The sequence below is a fragment of the Mauremys reevesii genome, linkage group 12, assembly GCF_016161935.1.
Source record: "Mauremys reevesii isolate NIE-2019 linkage group 12, ASM1616193v1, whole genome shotgun sequence".
In the NCBI taxonomy this organism is placed as follows: Eukaryota; Metazoa; Chordata; order Testudines; family Geoemydidae; genus Mauremys; species Mauremys reevesii.
This window is the reverse complement of record NC_052634.1, coordinates 18,097,027-18,116,081: the sequence shown is the minus strand read 5'-3', so window position 1 is coordinate 18,116,081 and position 19,055 is coordinate 18,097,027. Positions and strand designations below refer to the sequence as shown.

General features: G+C 45.8%; 1 protein-coding gene across 7 annotated transcripts in view; it reads right to left on the bottom strand.

The window, feature by feature from the left end:
• PKNOX2 (PBX/knotted 1 homeobox 2) overlaps nt 1-19,055 on the bottom strand; it is a 655,223-nt gene that overhangs the window by 330,459 nt on the left and 305,709 nt on the right. Inside the window, exon 1 of one of the 7 annotated variants that reach the window (XM_039496658.1) lies at nt 15,094-15,135. The exons of the other annotated variants lie outside the window; for them this stretch is intronic. The gene's annotated coding sequence lies outside the window, so the exon portion shown is untranslated. Of the gene's footprint in view, nt 1-15,093; nt 15,136-19,055 lie in introns of those variants that run through there. 7 annotated transcript variants of the gene reach the window in all.

Below are 19,055 nucleotides of genomic sequence, written 5' to 3'. Positions count from 1 at the left end.
CTATCAGAAGACAGGATACTGGGCTAGATGAACCATTGGTCTGACCCAATATGGCCATACTTATGTTCTCTATATAAATCCATAGTACACCCACATCTTGAATTCTGTGTTCAGATGTGGTTGCCCCATCTCAAAAGATATACTGGAAGTGGAAAAAGGTACAGAGAATGGCAATAAAATGATTAGGGGTATGGAACAGCTTCCATATGAGGAGAGATTAAAAAGACTGGGACTTTTAAGCTTGGAAAAGAGACGACTAAGGGGGGAATATGACAGAGTTCTATAAGATCATGTGCAGAAGGTAAATAAGGAAGTATTAGTTACTCCTTCACATAACACAAGAACTAGGTGTCACCCAATGAAATTAATAGGCAGCAGGTTTAAAACAAACAATAGGAAGTGCTTCTTCACACAATGCAGTCAATCTGTGGAACTCATTGCCAGGGGATGTTGTGAAGGCCAAAACTATCACAGGGTTCATAAAAGAGCTAGATAAGTTCAAGAGCTAGATAGGTCCATCAATGGCTGTTAGCCAGGAGGGGCAGGGATGCAACACTATGCTCTGTGTCCCTAGCCTCTGTTTGCCAGAAGCTGGGAGTAGACAACAGGGGATGGATCACTCAATAATTGCCCTGTTCTGTTCATTCTCTCTGAAGCATCTGACTTTGGCCACTGTTGGAAGACAGGATCCTGGGCTAGCTGGACCATTGGTCTGACCCAATATGGCTGTTCTTATGACTATTATTTGCCTGACCCAAAGTGACTATCTGCATATGGAGGGGTACAATACTCCCTTCTGTAGGGTCCTATGCAGGGTTTCCAGAATGAGTCAGATCAATTGAAAAAATAACAGTGTTCGGTGTCTTGTAGATCTAATAGGCAAAGGGCAGAGGCAATGCACACAGCCAGTGCTCTATTAGGGATGTTCAGAAATAGTGAAGAGGAAGACAGCAAAGAACTAAATTCCTAAGAAAAAAAAGAGCAACAGCAAAATACCCAGATCTTGGCAGGTTCCAAAGAAAGAAGAGGGCATACCTTGGAGTCAGAAATACCAGTGAGGCACAGATTGGTTCCTGTAGGCTCCAAAAGCAATTCAGTGGAGCGGCGAACAGCGGAGGCTAACAGAGGGAGTTTGCCTGGGATCTGTCCAAGAGGAGGTACGCTAAATGCTGCATTAGGGGGGCTGTGTTGGTGAGTATCTGAGTGTCTGTTGCAGGGGTCAGCTTGTCAGTTTGACCGTGTGCTTGATTGTTTGTTTGAAAAGTGTGAATTGGGAAAGCTTTGTTCCAGGTGGGCCTTGAGTGGGCCTGACTGTTATAAAAAGGCAGTCTGCAGTGAACCAGCTGAGTGGCGAACAGCGGAAGCTAAAAGAGGGAGTTTGCCTGGGGAAAGCCCACTGAGGCTTTCATCTCACGGGCTTCTGAGAGTTGCTGCAACAGCTGAGGAAGCTCTTAGAAGGAAGAAATTATGGAAGGTGAGTGTTCAGCTGTTGTAACCTGCACAGGTTGTGGCACAGGACAGAAGCTATTTTGTCTGTACAAAGAGCAAGCTGGTCTCCATATCGGAAGACAAGGTTTGAGGGCTGGAGAAATAAGTATTGACTCTGCGTTGCATACGAGAAAACGAAGATTTCCTGGACAGACGTCAGGATATGCTTCTACGGGCACAACGTCCTGAAGAATCGGAGCAGGCTGTGCAGAGGGGACTGAGGGACGGTGAAGAAATTTGGCAGCATATGACCTCCAGAAGAAGAAAGAGGAGCGTCCATGTGCCAGCAATGGAGATACAGATGAGCAACCGTTTTCATGTTCTCTCCACAGGTACTAATGCGGAGAGTGGACTAGATGATACATCTGAGGGAAAGGGAGCAGAAGGAGACTTCACCGATTGGAAGGCATGAGATGCACTGTCCTAGGGATGGGGGTTCCATGACCACTGCTCCCAAGAGAAGGAGGAGGGTGGTGGTGGTTGGGGACTCCCTCCTCAGGGGGACTGATTCATCTATATGCTGCCCCAACTGAGAAAACCGAGAGGTCTGCTGCTTGCCAGGAGCTAGGATTCACGGTGTGACGGAGAGACTGCCGAGACTCATCAAGCCCTCAGATCGCTACCCCTTCCTGCTTCTCCACGTGGGCACCAATGATACTGCCAAGAATGACCTTGAGTGGATCACTGCAGACTATGTGGCTTTGGGAAGAAGGATAAAGGAGTTTGAGGTACAAGTGGTGTTCTCGTCCATCCTCCCTGTGCAGGGAAAAAGCCTGGGTAGAGATCATCGAATTGTGGAAGTCAATGAATGGCTACGCGGGTGGTGTCGGAGAGAAGGCTTTGGATTCTTCGACCATGGGATGGTGTTCCAAGAAGGAGGAGTGCTAGGCAGAGATGGGCTCCACGTAACGAAGAGAGGGAAGAGCATCTTCACAAGCAGGCTGGCTAACCTAGTGAGGAGGGCTTTAAACTAGGTTCACCGGGGGAAGGAGACCAAAGCCCTGAGGAAATGGGATACTGGGAGGAAGCACGAGCAGGAGAGAGCAAGAGGAGAGGACTCCTGTCTCAGACTGAGAAAGTGGGACAATCAGCGAGTTATCTTAAGTGCCTATACACAAATACAAGAAGCCTGGGAAACAATCAGGGAGAACTGGAAGTCCCGGCACAGTCAAGGAACTATGATGTGATTGGAATAACAGAGACTTGGTGGGATAACTCACATGACTGGAGCACTGTCATGGATGGAAATAAACAGTTCAGGAAGGACAGGCAGGGCAGAAAAAGGTGGGGGAGTTGCATTGTATGTAAGAGAGCAGTATGACTGCTCAGAGCTCCAGTATGAAACTGCAGAAAAACCTGAGAGTCTCTGGATTAAGTTTAGAAGTGTGAGCAACAAGAGTGGTGTCGTGGTGGGAGTCTGCTATAGACCACCAGACCAGGGGGATGAGGTGGACGAGGCTTTCTTCCGGCAACTAGCAGAAGTTACTAGATCGCAAGCCCTGGTTCTCATGGGAGACTTTAATCACCGTGGGATTTAATATGCTGGGAGAGCAATACAGTGCACAGACAATCCTGGAAGTTTTTGGAAAGTGCAGGGGACAATTTCTTGGTGCAAGTGCTGGAGGAACCAACTAGGGGCAGAGCTCTTCTAGACCTGCTGCTCACAAACAGGGAAGAATTAGTAGGGGAAGCAAAAGTGGATGGGAACCTGGGAGGCAGTGACCATGAGATGGTCGAGTTCAGGATCCTGACACAAGGAAGAAAGGAGAGCAGCAGAATACGGACCCTGGACTTCATAAAAACCATCCAGATGTGTAGAACAAATAGTAAATATGGCAGGCGACCAGCTTGGGTTAACAGAGAAATCTTTGGTGCGCTTAAACACAAAAAAGAAGCTTACAAGAAGTGGAAGATTGGACAAATGACCAGGGAGGAGTATAAAATATTGCTCAGGCATGCACTACTGAAATCAGGAAGGCCAAATCACACTTGGAGTTGCAGCTAGCAAGAAATGTTAAGAGTAACAAGAAGGGTTTCTTCAGATATGTTAGCAATAAGAAGAAGGTCAAGGAAAGTGTGGGCCCCTTACTGAATGAAGGAGGCAACCTAGTGACAGAGGATGTGGAAAAAGCGAATGTACTCAATGATTTTTTTGCCTCTGTCTTCATGAATAAGGTCAGCTCCCAGACTGCTGCACTGGGCAGCACAGCATGGGGAGGAGGTGACCAGCCCTCTGTGGAGAAAGAAGTGGTTCAGGACTATTTAGAAGAGCTGGACAAGTAAAAGTCCCTGGGGCCGGTTGTGCTGCATCCGAGGGTGCTAAAGGAGTTGGCAGATGTGATTGCAGAGCCATTGGCCATTATCTTTGGAAACTCGTGGTGATTGTGGGAGGTCCCAGATGACTGGAAAAAGGCTAATGTAGTGCCCATCTTTAAAAAAGGGAAGAAGGAGGATCCGAGGAACTACAGGCCAGTCAGCCTCACCTCAGTCCCTGGAAAAATGATGGAGCAGGTCCTCAAGGAATCAATTCCTCAAGGAATCAAAGCACTTAGAGGAGAGGAAAGTGATCAGGACCAATCAGCATGGATTCACCAAGGGCAAGTCATGGCTGACTAACCTAATTGCCTTCTATGACGAGATAAGTGGCTCTGTGGATCAGGGGAAAGCAGGGGACATGTTATTTGTTGACTTTAGCAAAGCTTTTGATACAGTATTCTTGCTGGCAAGTTAAAGAAGTATGGGCTGGACGAATGGACTATAAGGTGGATAGAAAGATGACTAGATCATCAGGCTTAACGGGTAGTGATCAATGGCTCCATGTCTAGTTGGCAGCTTGTATCAAGCGGAATGCCCCAAGGGTGGGTCCTGGGGCTTGTTTTATTCAATATCTTCATTAATGATCTGGAGGATAGCGTGCACTGTACCCTCAGCAAGTTTGCAGATGACACTAAATTGGGAGGATTGATAGATACACTGGAGGGTAGGGACAGGATACAGAGGGACCTAGACAAACTAGAGGATTGGGCCAAAAGAAATCTGATGAGGTTCAACAAGGACAAGTGCAGAGTCCTGCACTTAGGATGGAAGAATCCCATGCACTGATACAGACTAGAGACCGAATGGCTAGGCAGCAGTTCTGCAGAAAAGGGCCTAGGGGTTACAGTGGATGAGAAACTGGATATGAATCGACAGTGTGCCCTTGTTGCCAAGAAGGCTAATGGCATTTTGGGCTGTATAAGTAGGGGCATTGCCAGCAGATCAAAGGACTTGATCATTCCCCTCTATTCGACATTGGTGAGGCCTCATCTGGAGTGCTGTGTCCAGTTTTGGGCCCCACACTACAAGAAGGATGTGGAAAAACTAGAAAGAGTCCAGTGGAGGGCAAAAAAAAAAAAATGATTAGGGAGCTGGAGCACATGACTTATGGGGAGAGGCTGAGGGAACTGGGATTGTTTAGTCTACAGAAGAGAAGCATGAGGGGGGATTTGAGCTGCTTTCAACTACCTGAAAGGGGGTTCCAAAGAGGATGGATCTAGATTGTTCTCAATGGTAGTAGATGACAGAACAAGGAGTAATGGTCTCAAGTTGTAGTGGGGGAGGTCTAGGTTGGATATTAGGAAACACTGTTTCACTAGGAGGGTGGTGAAACAATGGAATGGGTTATCTCGGGACACTGCCCAAACTATTGTGGGGCAGGTGTTTACTTATGATTTGCACACTTTTGAATCACTGTGGAGTTCCCTTTCCCTCTTAATAATAGATTTATTTTGTTCCACACAGACTCGGTGCTTGTGAGTGGGCACGTATTGCCTCTTAGAGGCACCCCAGGGTAGTGGTTAGTTTTCCCAGATTTCAGGATGGGGCTTGAGCTGATTGTTTTTTAATGTCAAGAGGAGCCCCTAGATACTGATCCAGTCCTTGCTGCTGCTGACGCCCCTGGCAGAAGGGTTACGTCCCTACATGCACACACTCACATTCATATGTACTTGTGCACACACACACAATTGAGACTGTACTTCGGATCTCCCTCCTACCCACCTCATAGACAAGAGGACTAGAGAAGATTTTTTTCGCACCCTATCCCAGAGAAGTCACTGCTGAGTGGCAGAAAGAACTCTCCCATTCTCTGCTGCTGGCTGCAGCCCTGGAGGAAGGCGGAGGAGAAGGAGACCAGGAGTTGTTGGTGCAAAACGTTTTTTTTTTAAATTACAAAGATTCTTTCAAACCCAGATTAATCATGAACTAAACATTTTCTTCAAGGGGGCTTCCTGATTTTCTGACTTTGTGAAAGCGTCAAATATCACCAGCAATGATGAGAACTGTGACTATCTTCTGGAAACTCAGTGTAAAGAGCTGCACAAGGGAAGCTGTTTGAGGATCACAAGTTTATGGGTCCTACTAAACCTCTAAGGAAGGAGATTCCACCACCTCCCTAGGTAACCCATTCCAGTGCTTCACCACCCTCCTAGTGAAACAGTGTTTCCTAATATCCAACCTAGACCTCCCCCACCACAACTTGAGATCATTGCTCCTTGTTCTGTCATCTGCCACCACTGGGAACAGACTAGCTCCATCCTTTTTGGAACCTCCCTCACTCTTCTGCAGATTAAATAAGACCAGTTCCCTCAGCCTCTCCTCGTAAGTCATGTACTCCAGCCTCCTAATAATTTTCATTGCCCTCTGCTGGACTCTCTCCAATTTATCCACATCCTTTCTGTAGTGGGGGGCCCAAAACTGGATGTAATACTCCAGATGTGGCCTCATCAGTGCCGAATAGAGGGGAATAATCACTTCCCTTGAGCTGCTGGCAATGCTACTACTAATGCAGCCCAATATGTGGTTAGTCTTCTTGGCAATAAGGGCACACCATTGACTCATATCTAGCTTCTCGTCCACTGTAAGCCCCAGGTCCTTTTCTGCAGAACTGCCGCCTTAGCCAGTCAGTCCCCAGCCTGTAGCAGTGCATGGGATTCTTCTGTTCTAAGTGCAGGACTCTGCCCTTGTCCTTGCTGAACCTCATCAGATTTCTTTTGGCCCAATTCTCCAATTTGTCTAGACCCTGGACCCTCTCCCTACCCTCCAGTGTATCTACTTCTCCCACCAGCTTACTGTCATCCTTGAACTTGCTGAGGATGCAATCTATCCCATCATCCAGATCATTAATGAAGATGTTGAACAAAACCAGCCCCAGGGGTCAGTCCTGGGGCACTCCGCTTGATACCAGCTGACAACTACACATTGAGCTGTTGATCACTACCCGTTGAACCTGATGATTTAGCCAGATTTCTAGCCACCTTATAGTTCATTCATCCAAGCCATACTTTTTTAATGTGCTGGCAAGAATACTGGGGGAGACCATATCAAAAGCTTTGCTAAAGTCAAGGTGTATCACGTCCATTGCTTCCCCAATATCCACAGAGCCACTTATCTCATCATAAAATGCAATCAGCTTGGTCAGGCATGACTTGCTCTTGGTGAATCCATGTTGACTGTTCCTGATCACCTTCCTCTCCTCCAAGTGCTTCAAAATTGGATTCCTTGAGGACCTGCTCCATGATTTTTCCGAGGACAGAGGTGAGGTCTGTAGTTCGCCAGATTCTCCTTCTTCCCTTTTTTAAAGATGGGCACTATATTTGTCTTTTTCCAATTGTCCAGGACCTCCCACAATCGCCATGAGTTTTCAAAGATAACGGCCAATGGCTCTGCAATCACATCAGCCAAATCCCTCAGCACCCTTGGATGCATTGTATCCAGACTTGTGCATGTCCAGCTTTTCTAAATAGTTCTTAACTTGTTCTTTCACCACTGAGGGCTGCTCACGTCCTCCCCATACTATGGTGCTCAGTGCAGCAGTCTGGGAGCTGACCTTGTCTGTGAAGACTGAGGCAAAAAAAGCTTCCCTGATATCAGTTGGAAGACTACTACTGCAAAACATAATATGTCCTGTAAATTCTTAGCGTGTGTAGGGGACAACTTTCTGATTCAGATTGTTGAGGAAACAACTTCAGAGTGATTCATTTTGCATCTGGTTTTGACCAGCAGGGATGAATTAATTGTGAATGTGAAGGGGGTCCGGAACTTGGGAGGAAGTGATCATGATCTGACAGAATTCAAGATCCAAAGGGAAGGAAGACATGAGGACAGCAAAACAAGGACACTGGACTTCAGAAAGGTCAATTTCAACCAACTCAGAAATAGCAGGCAAGGCCCCAGGGAAAGACCAATTAGAAAGAAAATGAGTCGAAGGGGGCTGGCAGTTCCTAAAAGATGTAATACTAGGGACTCCACGTAAAGCTATTCCGACATACAAGAAAGATAAGAAGAGCCACAGGGAGTCAATGTGGCTGCACAAGGAGCTTTTTAGTGATCTAAAAACCATACATACAGGAAAAGGAGGGATGGGCATGTCACCAAGGAAGTATACATGTGAATGGCACGAGCATGCAGGGAGAAAATCAGGAAAGCCAAGGCAAGGAATGTGTTACAGCTGACAAGACATGTGAGAGACAACAAGAAGGGGTTGTGCAAATATGTCAGACAAAAAAGAAAGGTCAAGGACAGTGTTGGTCCACTAACTCAATGGAGAAGGTGAGCTGGGAATGGAAGATGATAGAAAGGCAGAGCTGCTCAATGCCTACTTTGCTTCAGTCTTCTTACAAAAAGTAACATTTGACCAGACAACTAGCAAAGGGGAAGGCATGCAAAAATCTTCTGACCAATTTGAAATAATTCAAAGCATCAGGGCCTCATGCTATTCACCCCAGGGTACTGAAGGAATTAGCTGAAGGGTACTGAAGAAATCTCAGAGCCACTGGCAATAATATTTGCAAACTCATGGAACAGAGGGGTGAAGACTGGGAAAAGGGCTAACATAGTGCTCATCTTTAACGTAGTGCCCCTCTTTAAATAAGTGAAAAGGGAGGAGCTGGGGAACTATAGACCAGTCAGCCACACCTTGATACCTGGGAAGCTACTAGAACAATGTATAAAACATTCAATTTGCAAGTACCTGGAAGATGAAGGGGTAATCACTAGCAGCCATCATGGATTTACCAAGAACAAATCATGCCAAATCAGCTTGATTTCCTTCTTTGACAGGGTAACTGGTTTGGTGGTTAGGAGGAATGTCTGGACTTCAGCATGGCTTTTGACACAGTCCCACATGACATTCTGATAAGTAAGCTGAAGAAATGTGGGCTCGGTGGAACTACCATTAAGTGGATACATAATTGATTAAACAACTGCATCCGAAGAAGTGAGCTGTAGCTCACGAAAGCTCATGCTAAAATAAATTTGTTAGTCTTTAAGGTGCCACAAGTACTCCTGTTCTTTTTGCAAACAAAGCGTAACTGTTAATGGAATGTCAGATTGGAGGGAGATCTCAAGTGGGGTTTCACATCGATCTTTTCTGGGTCTGCTGTTGTGTAACATTTTTATTACTGACCTGGATGTAGGAACAGAGATCACACTGACCAAATTTGCAGAGGACACAAAGTTGCCAACACATTGGAGGATAGAGCTAAAATTCAAAGGGATCTTGATAAATTAGAGAACTGGGTTATAGACAACTAAATGAAATTCAGCAAAATGAATGTAAGGTGCTACATTTAGGGAAGAAAAAACAAATGCACAAATACAGAATGGCAGATAACTGGCTGGGCAGCAGCACTGCTGAGAAGGATCTGGGAGTTGTGGTGTATTAAAACATGAGTCAACAGCTGTTGCAAAAAAAGCAAATGCAATTTTAGGTTTAATTAACAGAGGTATAGCATGCAAGTCCTGAGAGGTGATAGTCCTGCTCTACTCGGTGCTAGTTAGGCTTCAGCTGGAGTACTGTGTCCAATTTTGGTCACCACTGTATAGAAAGGAGGTGGAGAAACTGGAAAGTATCCAGAGGTGAGCAATAAGGATGATCAAAGGGATGGAATGCAAACCATACGAGCAGAGACTGAAGGAACTGGGTATATTTAGTTTGGAAAAGAGGAGATTAAGGGGGGATATGACAGCTGTCTTCAAATTCTTGAAAGGCTGCCATAAGAAAGATGGAGAAAAGTGTTCTCTCTTGCCACAGAAGGCAGGACAAGAGGCAATGGGTTCAAACTACAGCACAGCAGATTTAGATTAACTTTAACTTGAGTTAAAACTCACATGTTGCCCCTAACTCAAGTCCCATTCACCCACAAAAACCCTTCACTCTAGCTGGCTGGACCAAGAGGAGGCTAAAACTTGGGTGAGCAAAAGTTAACTGCCAACATGACCACTCTGCAGTGTGGATGCAGGCTTCCGGCAATCAAGTGCCACTGCTCCTCCAGTACCTTCCCACAATTTCCCTTGTGTGCCCAGAAAGGACAGACAAGTTCTCCTACAATTCACTGGGAAAGAATTAATGGAACAGCCAAGTTTACTGCTGTGCTAAGAACACTGGGATATGCCTCCAGAAGTCTTAGTGCCACATGAGTAACTGCAATGCCAGTGTGGACACAGCAACTTCAGTGTTACTGTGCAGTATGCCCACTCTCACTTCGGCTAGAATAACTTGAGAAGTGTAATTTGAGTGTAGAAAGCTTCAATTAACAGGAAGACAGACCCCAATCTACGACATTACAAACACCTAAAACAATAATAACAGCCATGTTAATATAACTGTTTGCTCTGAAACAAATGACACCCTGAGGTCAAGATTCTAACCTAAGATACCTGCAATATGTCCTACGGGTAATGAGCTTCTGTTCTGTGCAACGTCTAGTGACTGTCATGAAAATGCAGATTAAGAACTGTGTTATGATAAATGGCTCGTAATCTCTAGGCAGAGATTTCAAATGTCTTCAGCAGCCCATAAGGAATCACAGGGGGAGGAGAGATAGCTCAGTGATTTGAGCATTGGCCTGCTAAACCCTGAGTTATGAGTTCAATCCTTGAGGGGGCCATTTATGGATTTAGGGCAAAAATCTATTTGGGGATTGGTCCTGCTTTGAGCAGGGGGTTGGACTAGATGACCTCCTGAGATCCCTTCCAACCCTGATATTCTATGTTGTATTTGAGGCCGTATCTATGCTTCAGGTGATATAGCTATGGTGCCATCACTGTGCTGCTGTAACCCTGGAGTGAGATGCAGACCACAGAGATAGAAAGGAACTCCACCTCCCCAGGAGATGGTAGTTTGGTTGATGGAAGCATTCCTCTTTAACCAACCTGTATCTACACTAGGGATTAAGTTGGCATAGCTATGGCATGCAGGAATATGGATTTTTTCACATCCAAGTGCCATAGCTCTGTCAATCTACATTTTAAGTGTAGACCAGGCTTAAGTCTCTGCTATAAAGCTGCTACTACATACAGCTGGTTCCACATAGAGTCTGTAAACACACAAAATACAGTGATTCTACATAATGCTAAAGTATTATTGGCCATGAAAGAAGCATGACAGACAGTCCTTGATTATTTTGGGCAAGAAAGGTAAAACTCTAGGCACAATTACTTCTTAAACTATTCTGCCTTATTACCCAATGTCCCACCGGAATGTGGGAAAGTGTCCTTTCTCAAACCAAAAAAGGGGAAGGAAGGTTATATGCATCATGTGGAAGAAAAATTACAGATCTTATATTGAGGTTATGGAAAACACCCAGTGAGCTCCAAAAGCATCAGGTTTATAGTAATTATTTTCCCTTTTGCTCTACTATGAAATAGATGAGAAAAACTTAGTTACTTTCATAGAGAACCTGTTGCTCTAAATCTTAAGAATTCTACATTAAAACTTAGATTTCAGCTGAATAAACATCAATATTCATATCTCCAAGGATTTATAATGATATTTGATGCCATTGGCATTAATATTGATTCTGAATACCAATAATGCTGTCACCAGCTCTGTGGATAGCAAATATAAATAGAAGGAATAGTGATGTTGCATGGCAGCATGTAAAGAAAGCTTGTGCTGGCAAATGAAATATTTCCATTACTAAAAGCGAGAAAGAAAGAGATTTGGGAGAATTAATAATAGAGATTCCTTAGCTTCAAATTGCACTGGTTGCTTTCAGAGGTGAAAGGAACCCTTGTGAATCATTATTAAGGATGCATCACTTTAAAATACTTAAAAAGAAAGGCACCCTGCCATTAAGTGGATAATGTCAGATTTCTCAAGAGATGTGCTAACTCCACTGATTCCCTCCTGGATTAAACCTTCTGACTGGAGCCAGAACATTAACAGTCCTGCTGCAATGCTTTGTAACAGCCATCCCTGCTAGAGAAAGGTGAACAGTTCACGGCTTTAACTCTCTAGATATGGTGAAACCCCGCCACAGAGAATTCATTTTGCAAGGAGAGAGGAATCTCTGCAGAACAGTTGCTCAGCTGGAGTCCACTGTTCACATTGGAAGAATGAGTATACCCCTAGCACACGCCAGCGATTTATTTTATTGTAAATGATCATCTACGTACAACTTGCTACTTTACATGCTGCTGGCTTCCTTTCTGCATATTTGCAGAAGGTGGCAGTGTGGAGCATTATTTAACTGTTAAATAAAATAACCTGTTTACTAAAACATGTAGTCAGTTGTCTGCTTTTGACGTATTTAGATCATTGGACTTATAGTCAAACATAAAACAAATAAAAATGAGAGACAGCTGTTGCTGATAGTGTTATATTTATCTTTGAGAAATAAACTTATTCAGCCACCATAAATATTCCAGGAAGAGTGTTTAGTTTGCTGGAAAGATATGGACAGTTCCCTCTCAATGGGAACCTACAGCTATGAATCTTGAAATAACGGTGTAAACCTGTCACAAATTTCATGTGACTCCATGGATTTATCTGAAGAAAAACACACACGATCTGCTCTGCAAAATCCATGAAGGGCTATAAATAGCTGAGTTGACTAGCACAGCATTTTGCAGCTCAGTCTGACTCGTGGCAGTCATCAGTCAGCCCCTCTACTGAATGGCACTGCCTTCTGTTTTCTCACCTCAGTGTGTCAGAGAAAGCCTGTTTCCTTAGTCAGATAGATTGATATAATGAACCCATCCCATGTTGAAGGTACAAATAAAATCCATAGTTTAAGAATAAAGGCAGGAATATTCAAATCAACACAACATCAAACAGTAAAAGACTCAAAGACCACAAAACTAAAGACCAAGCACTATCTCCTCAATACCTTCCGCACCCACATGCCAAGCAGCATGCCCCTGAGGCCAGCAAACTCAGGCCAAAAGCCTCCAGTAAGAACTCTCTGAACTGTCCCAGGTGGAGCACATTCAGGGAGTGTATGGTTGAGCCTCTCATCTGATCTCAACTGCCAGATGATAAAATGATGACAGAGACCTCGCAGGAAGGGGTGCCAGAATAGCACTTGGACACTAATCAGAAGCCAGTGCAGAGCACACACATGTTGAACCTGCTCACAGTAGGTATGCCCCAGGTAAGTGAATAGCCACGTTCTGCATCAACTGAAAATCCTGAGTGGTCTTCAACTGTAGCCCAAAGTAGGGCACATTCTGCTACTCCAGTGTGGCAATAGCAATGGCGTGGACACTGCAGTGCTGAACTGCACATCTAAAAGCAAAAGTCCCAACCTTCTCGCAATGTGCAGTTGGAAAGACAGTCTGGGCTACTGCTGCTATCTGATCATGAAGTAGCTGGAGATGGAAGAAATCCAAATCAGGCAGCTGAATAACAAATGGCAGACAAAACTTGATCAGATATCATCTCCACTATTTGCTCTAGTTATTTGTCTCAGGCCACCAAAATTACCTGTGTCTTATCCGCACTGACCCTCTGCCCCATGTCCAACCTTTAGCTTGGAGAGACATTGGAAATCTATCAACTGCGCCATCAAGGACTGAATAAACAGAGACAGAACTGTGTATTATCTACGTATGGAAGGAACCACCTCACTTCTACCCTTTTCGCCTCATAGACACATCAGACATAATTGTGTAAACCCCCACATGAGAAGCACCTTGGGCTCAGATGAAGGGATACCCCAAATTACCCTCTGGGTCCTCTGCAAGAGAAAAGGTCTCCATTCATCTCTTTGAGTGAGTGTCAATAATTCTTCACATCAACAAGAAAATGCTGTGGTATAAACACCAGCCTACACAAGGCCTCCCACTGCTGCTAAGGGGGCTCCAGCCACAGCAGGAGGATTTAGAAAATCCTCGATTATTATTTCCACTTCCCTGCAATTTTATGTCTCATGTAAAGATCTTTAGGGTACAAAGGGCTATGGACATATCATAGAATCATGGAATCGTAGAAGATTAGGATTGGACAAGACCTCAGGAGGTCATCTAGTCCAACCCCCTACTCAAAGCAGGACCAACCCCAAATAAATCATCCCAGCCAGGGCTTTGTCAAGCCAGGCCTTAAAAACCTCTAAGGATGGAGATTCCACCACCTCCCGAGGTAACCCATTCCAGTGCTTCACCACCCTCCTAGTGAAATAGTGTTTCCTAATATCCAACCTAAACCTCCCCCACTGCAACTTGAGACCATTACTCCTTGTTCTGTCATCTGCCACCACTGGGAACAGCCGAGCTCCATCCTCTTTGGAACCCCCCTTCAGGTAGTTGAAGGCTGCTATCAAATCCCCTCTCACTCTTCTCTTCTGCAGACTAAACAAGCCCAGTTCCCTCAGCCTCTCCTCGTAAGTCATCTGCCCTAGCCACCTGATCATTTTTGTTGCCCTCCACTGGACTCTTTCCAATTTGTCCATATCCTTTCTGTAGTGGGGAACCCAAACTGGATGCAATACTCCAGATGTGGCCTCACCAGTGCCAAATAGAGGGGAATAATCACTTCCCTCAATCTGCTGACAATGCTCCTACTAATGCAGCCCAATATGCCGTTAGCCTTCTTGGCAGCAGGGCACACTGCTGATTCATATCCAGCTTTTCATCCACTATAATCCCAAGGTCCTTTTCTGCAGAACTGCCACTTAGCCATTCGGTCCTGAGCCTGTAGCAGTGCATGGGATTCTACCTTCCTAAGTGCAGGACTCTGCACTTGTCCTTGTTGAACCTCATCTAGGGTGACCAGATGTCCCGGTTTTATAGGGACAGTCCCAATTTTTGTGTCTTTTTCTTATATAGGTTCCTATTACCCCCCCACCTGCTGTCCCGATTTTCCACACTTGCTGTCTGGTCACCCTAACCTCATCAGATTTCTTTTGGTCCAATCCTCCAATTTGTCTAGGTCACTCTAGATCCTATCCCTACCCTCCAGTGTAACTACCTCTCCCACCAGCTTAGTGTTATCTGCAAACTTGCTGAGGGTGCAATCCATCCCATCATCCAGATCATTAATAAAGATATTAAACAAAACCGGCCCCAGAACCGACCCCTGGGGTACTCCTCTTGATACCTGCTGCAAACTAGACATGGAGTCATTGCTCACTATCTGTTGAGCCAGACAATCTAGCCAGCTTTCTACCCACCTTATAGTTCATTCATCCAATCCATACTTTTTTATCTTGCTGTCAAGAATACTGTGGGAGACCGTATGAAAAGCTTTGCTAAAGTCAAGATATATAAGGACATATAAGGACAAGAATAATAGTTAGCAGCACTTATACAGCACACAACATGCCACAATGGGCAAGAGTGGCACACCAGTTAGGCTGAATCAGCATATCTTCTGGCTTTACCCCTTCCCAAGTCAGGGCCTCGCTGGCCAGTTCTGAGCCCTTCATTGTAGCAGATGTCTTGGGCTGCTTGCATCACTGTGTTCCCTCTTCAGATGGACTTTCCTTCACATGCAGCCTGCAGCCTTAGTGCCATCTGCACGACCCAGTGGAACTCAGGTGCTGAACCTAGGCTCACATCTTCAAAGTGCTGTAAATGAGAAATTCACCTAACATCAGCTACCTTCAGCCCTGAAATTAACAATGTGCTTGAGAAGAAAATGTGAGTATATTTCTGTAGATAACAGCACTGTAGCACTCAGCTTATGCCACTCCAACCTGTGCAACAGGATAGAGGCCGAGAGAAAACTCCTGCTAAATTGACGAGCCCATCATCAAATACTTATTCCCCATAGATACTTATAAACTGATCAAGTCACCCCTTAACCTTCTCTTTGTTAAACTAAATAAATTGAGCTGCTTGAGTCCATCACTATAAGGCATCTTTTCCAATCCTTTAATCATTCTCATGGCTCTTTTCTGATCCCACTCCAGCAATGGTCGCACCAGGGCCAAATACAGAGCTAAAATAACCTGTCTACTTCTACTCACGATTCCCCTGTTTATGCATTCCAGGATCAGATTAGCTCTTTTGGCCATAGTGCCACATTGGGAGCTCATGTTCAGTGTATTATCCACCACAACCTCCAAACCTTTTTCAGAGTCACTGCTTCCCAGGACAGAGTCCCTCATCCTGTAAGTATGGGCTACATTCTTTCTTCCTTGCTATTTTGAACTGATCTGAATTTGTTTGTTTTGATTTCATGCATTTTGACCCAAGCAATGGAGAGCTAGATTCACAAAATGCTGGTGAGAGATAGTGGCTTCCTTGTAACCTCGAGCCTGGTTCTTAGGGGCTCCCCTGGAATGTAGCACACTGAGGTTCAATTCCTCCCTGATATGGAGAAGGGATGGGAACTTGGTTCTGCCATATTGCAAGAAAGTGCCATAATCAATGGGCTATGTAATATTCTGATATTGAGCTTTCTCGATCTCTCCTGTTGAAGCCATTTTACTGTATATAGCTTGTTGAATAGTCATTGGAGCAGGGACTTGCACGTGGGTCTCCCAGGTCTTGGGAGATGGCCTTAACCACTTGGTTACAGAATCATTCTTTCTTTCTCCCTGGCCAAAGGACTATTCACGGTCATGATGAATGACTATGAATTGTCATTATGAACATGGATTGGGAGCTGGGCATTGCCCACAGCTGCTAGTAGTAACCTAGGCAGCAGGGGTAAAACTTCACCATTAACACCAGAGCAATGACAGTGCCAGCAGATATACCCCTGATGTAGAGTTGCCAATTTTCTAGTCACACAAAACCGAACACCCTAGCCCCACTGCTGCCCCGAGGCTCCACCGCTGCCCCATCCCTTCCCCAGGCCCCAAACCCCACTCACTACATTCTCCCTCCCTTGATGGCTTGCTTCCCCCCACCCTCACTCACTTTCACTGAGCTGGGGCAGGGAGTTGGGGTGCGGGAGGGGGTGAGGGCTCTAACTGGGGTGGGGCCAGAAATGAGGGGTCCAGGGCGTGGGAGGGGGATCTGGGCTGGGGCAGGGAGTTGGGGTGTGGTAGGGGGTAAGGGTTCCAGCTGGGGGTGCTGGCTCTGGGGTGGGGCTGGGGATGAGGGGTTTGGTGTGCAGGAGGGGGCTCCAGGATGGGGGTAGGGCTAAGGGATTTGGAGTGCAGGAGGGGGCTGTTGATTGAGGCACAGGGTTGGGGTGTGGGAGGGGGTGAGGGCTCTGGGCTGGGGGTGCTGGCTCTGGGATAGGGCTGAGGATGAGAGGTTTGGGGTGCAGGAGGGAGATCCAGGCTGGGAGGTGGGGCCAAGGGATTTGGAGTGCGGGAGGGGGCTGTGGGTTGAGGCAGGGGTTGGGGTGCAGGAGGGGATGAGGAATCTGGGGTGGGGCCAGGGATGAGGGGTTTGGGGGTGGAGGAGCATGCTCCAGGTTTGCGGGGTGGGGGGCTCAGGGCTGGGGCAGGGGCTCAGGGTTGGGGCGTGGGCTTACCTGGGGCGGCTCCCGGGCAGCGGCACAGTGGGGAAGCTAAGGCAGGCTGCCTGCCTGTCCTGGCACCGCGCTGCGCATGAACCAGAAGCAGCCAGCAGGTCCAGATCCTAGGCGGGGGAGGGGGCGGGGGGCAGGAGGCACCACACGCCACTCTCGCCTGCAGGTACCACCCCTTCCCCCCAGCTCCCATTGGCCCATGGGAGTGCAGAGCTGGTGCTTGGGCAGCACGCAGAGCCCCATGCCCAACCCCACCTAGGAGCCGGACCTGCTGGCCACTTCCAGGATGCAGCACGGTGCCAGCCAGGACAGGTAGGGACTAGCCTGCCTTAGCGCCGCACAACCACCAACCAGACTTTTAACGGCCTGGTCGGCGGTGCTGACCAGAGCCACCAGGATCCCTTTTCAACCGGGTGTTCCGGTCGAAAACTGCAAATCTGGTCACCCTACCCTGATGAGCTATTTTCAAACAAAAGAAAATTAATCCATGTTTACTGTAGTAACTGGGGCCTCAGTGGTTTGGCAATGAGGGAAAAAGTGTTTATACTAGTCGGAGAGTTGGCAATTTCCTAAATTGCACAACTTTTGGGGTGTTTCTATAGAATTGTGAAGAGGAAGTGCAGTTCTTTGCACTGCTGTCCTATGTAATACATGGTCTACAGTGTGGCATATACAGTACGTCCAGCCACTGTGGGATGTCTGCAGAGTAGATGCTGGATTAGAAAAAGTCCTTTTACTTCTTTTTTCCCTTTTCCCTCTGAAAAGTCTAAAGAATTTCTATCCAATTAAAAGGCAGGTGTAGGGAGGGTGTGTGTGTGTGTGTGTGCGTGTGTGTGTGAGAGAGAGAGAGAGAGATTCCTTCAGATGTTTTCAGCAGCCAATCTATAGTGCTATGTTAAAATCAGCCATGTCTCCCATCTAGATAGCCTACTTCTCTCTCTCTCTCTCTTTCACACACACACACGTTTAATTGTACGCTCTAAATGGATTAAAATTTAAAAGCTGGCTGATATGTCTCAAAATCTAATTGTAAACAGGAAATCATCATCAAGAAGATGTGTTTCTAGTGGGGTCCCCACAGGGATCAGTTCTTGGCCTTACTCAGTTTAACATTTTTATCTATGACCTGGAAGAAAAGAAAATCACCACTGACAAAGTTTGCAGATGACACAAAAACTAGGGGAATGGTAAATAATGAAGAGGACAGGTCACTGATACAGAGTGATCTGGATTGCTTGGTAAACTGGGTGCAAGCAAATAATATATGTTTTAATACAGGTAAATGTAAATGTATACATCTAGGAACAAAGAATGTTGGCCAGGCTTACAGGATTGGGGACTCGATCCTGGGAAACAGTGACTCTGAAAAAAAAATTCAGTGACTCTGAAAAAGCCATCCTGGGATACATAAACAGAGGAATCTTGAACAGGAGTAGAGAGGATATTTACCTCAATATTTAGCACTGGAGCAACCACTGCTGGAATATTGTGTCTAGTTCTGGTGTCCACAATTCAAGAAGGAAATTTATAAGTTGGAGAGGCTTCAGAGAAGTGCCACAAGAATGAATAAAGGGTTAGAACATCTGCCTTATAGTGATCGACTCAAGGAGCTCGATCCATTTAGCTTAACAAAGGGAAAGTTAAGGGATGACTTGATTACCGTCTCTGAGTACCTAGGTGGCGAACAAATATTTGATAATGGGCTCTTCAGACTAGCAGGGAAAGGCAGAACATGACCCAGTGGCTGGAAGTAGAAGCTGGACACATTCAGATGGGAAATAAGGTGCAGATTTTTAATAGTGAGAGTAATGAACAACTGGAAAAGTTTACTAATGGTTGAGGTGGATTCTCCATCATTGAAAATATTTAAATCCAGACT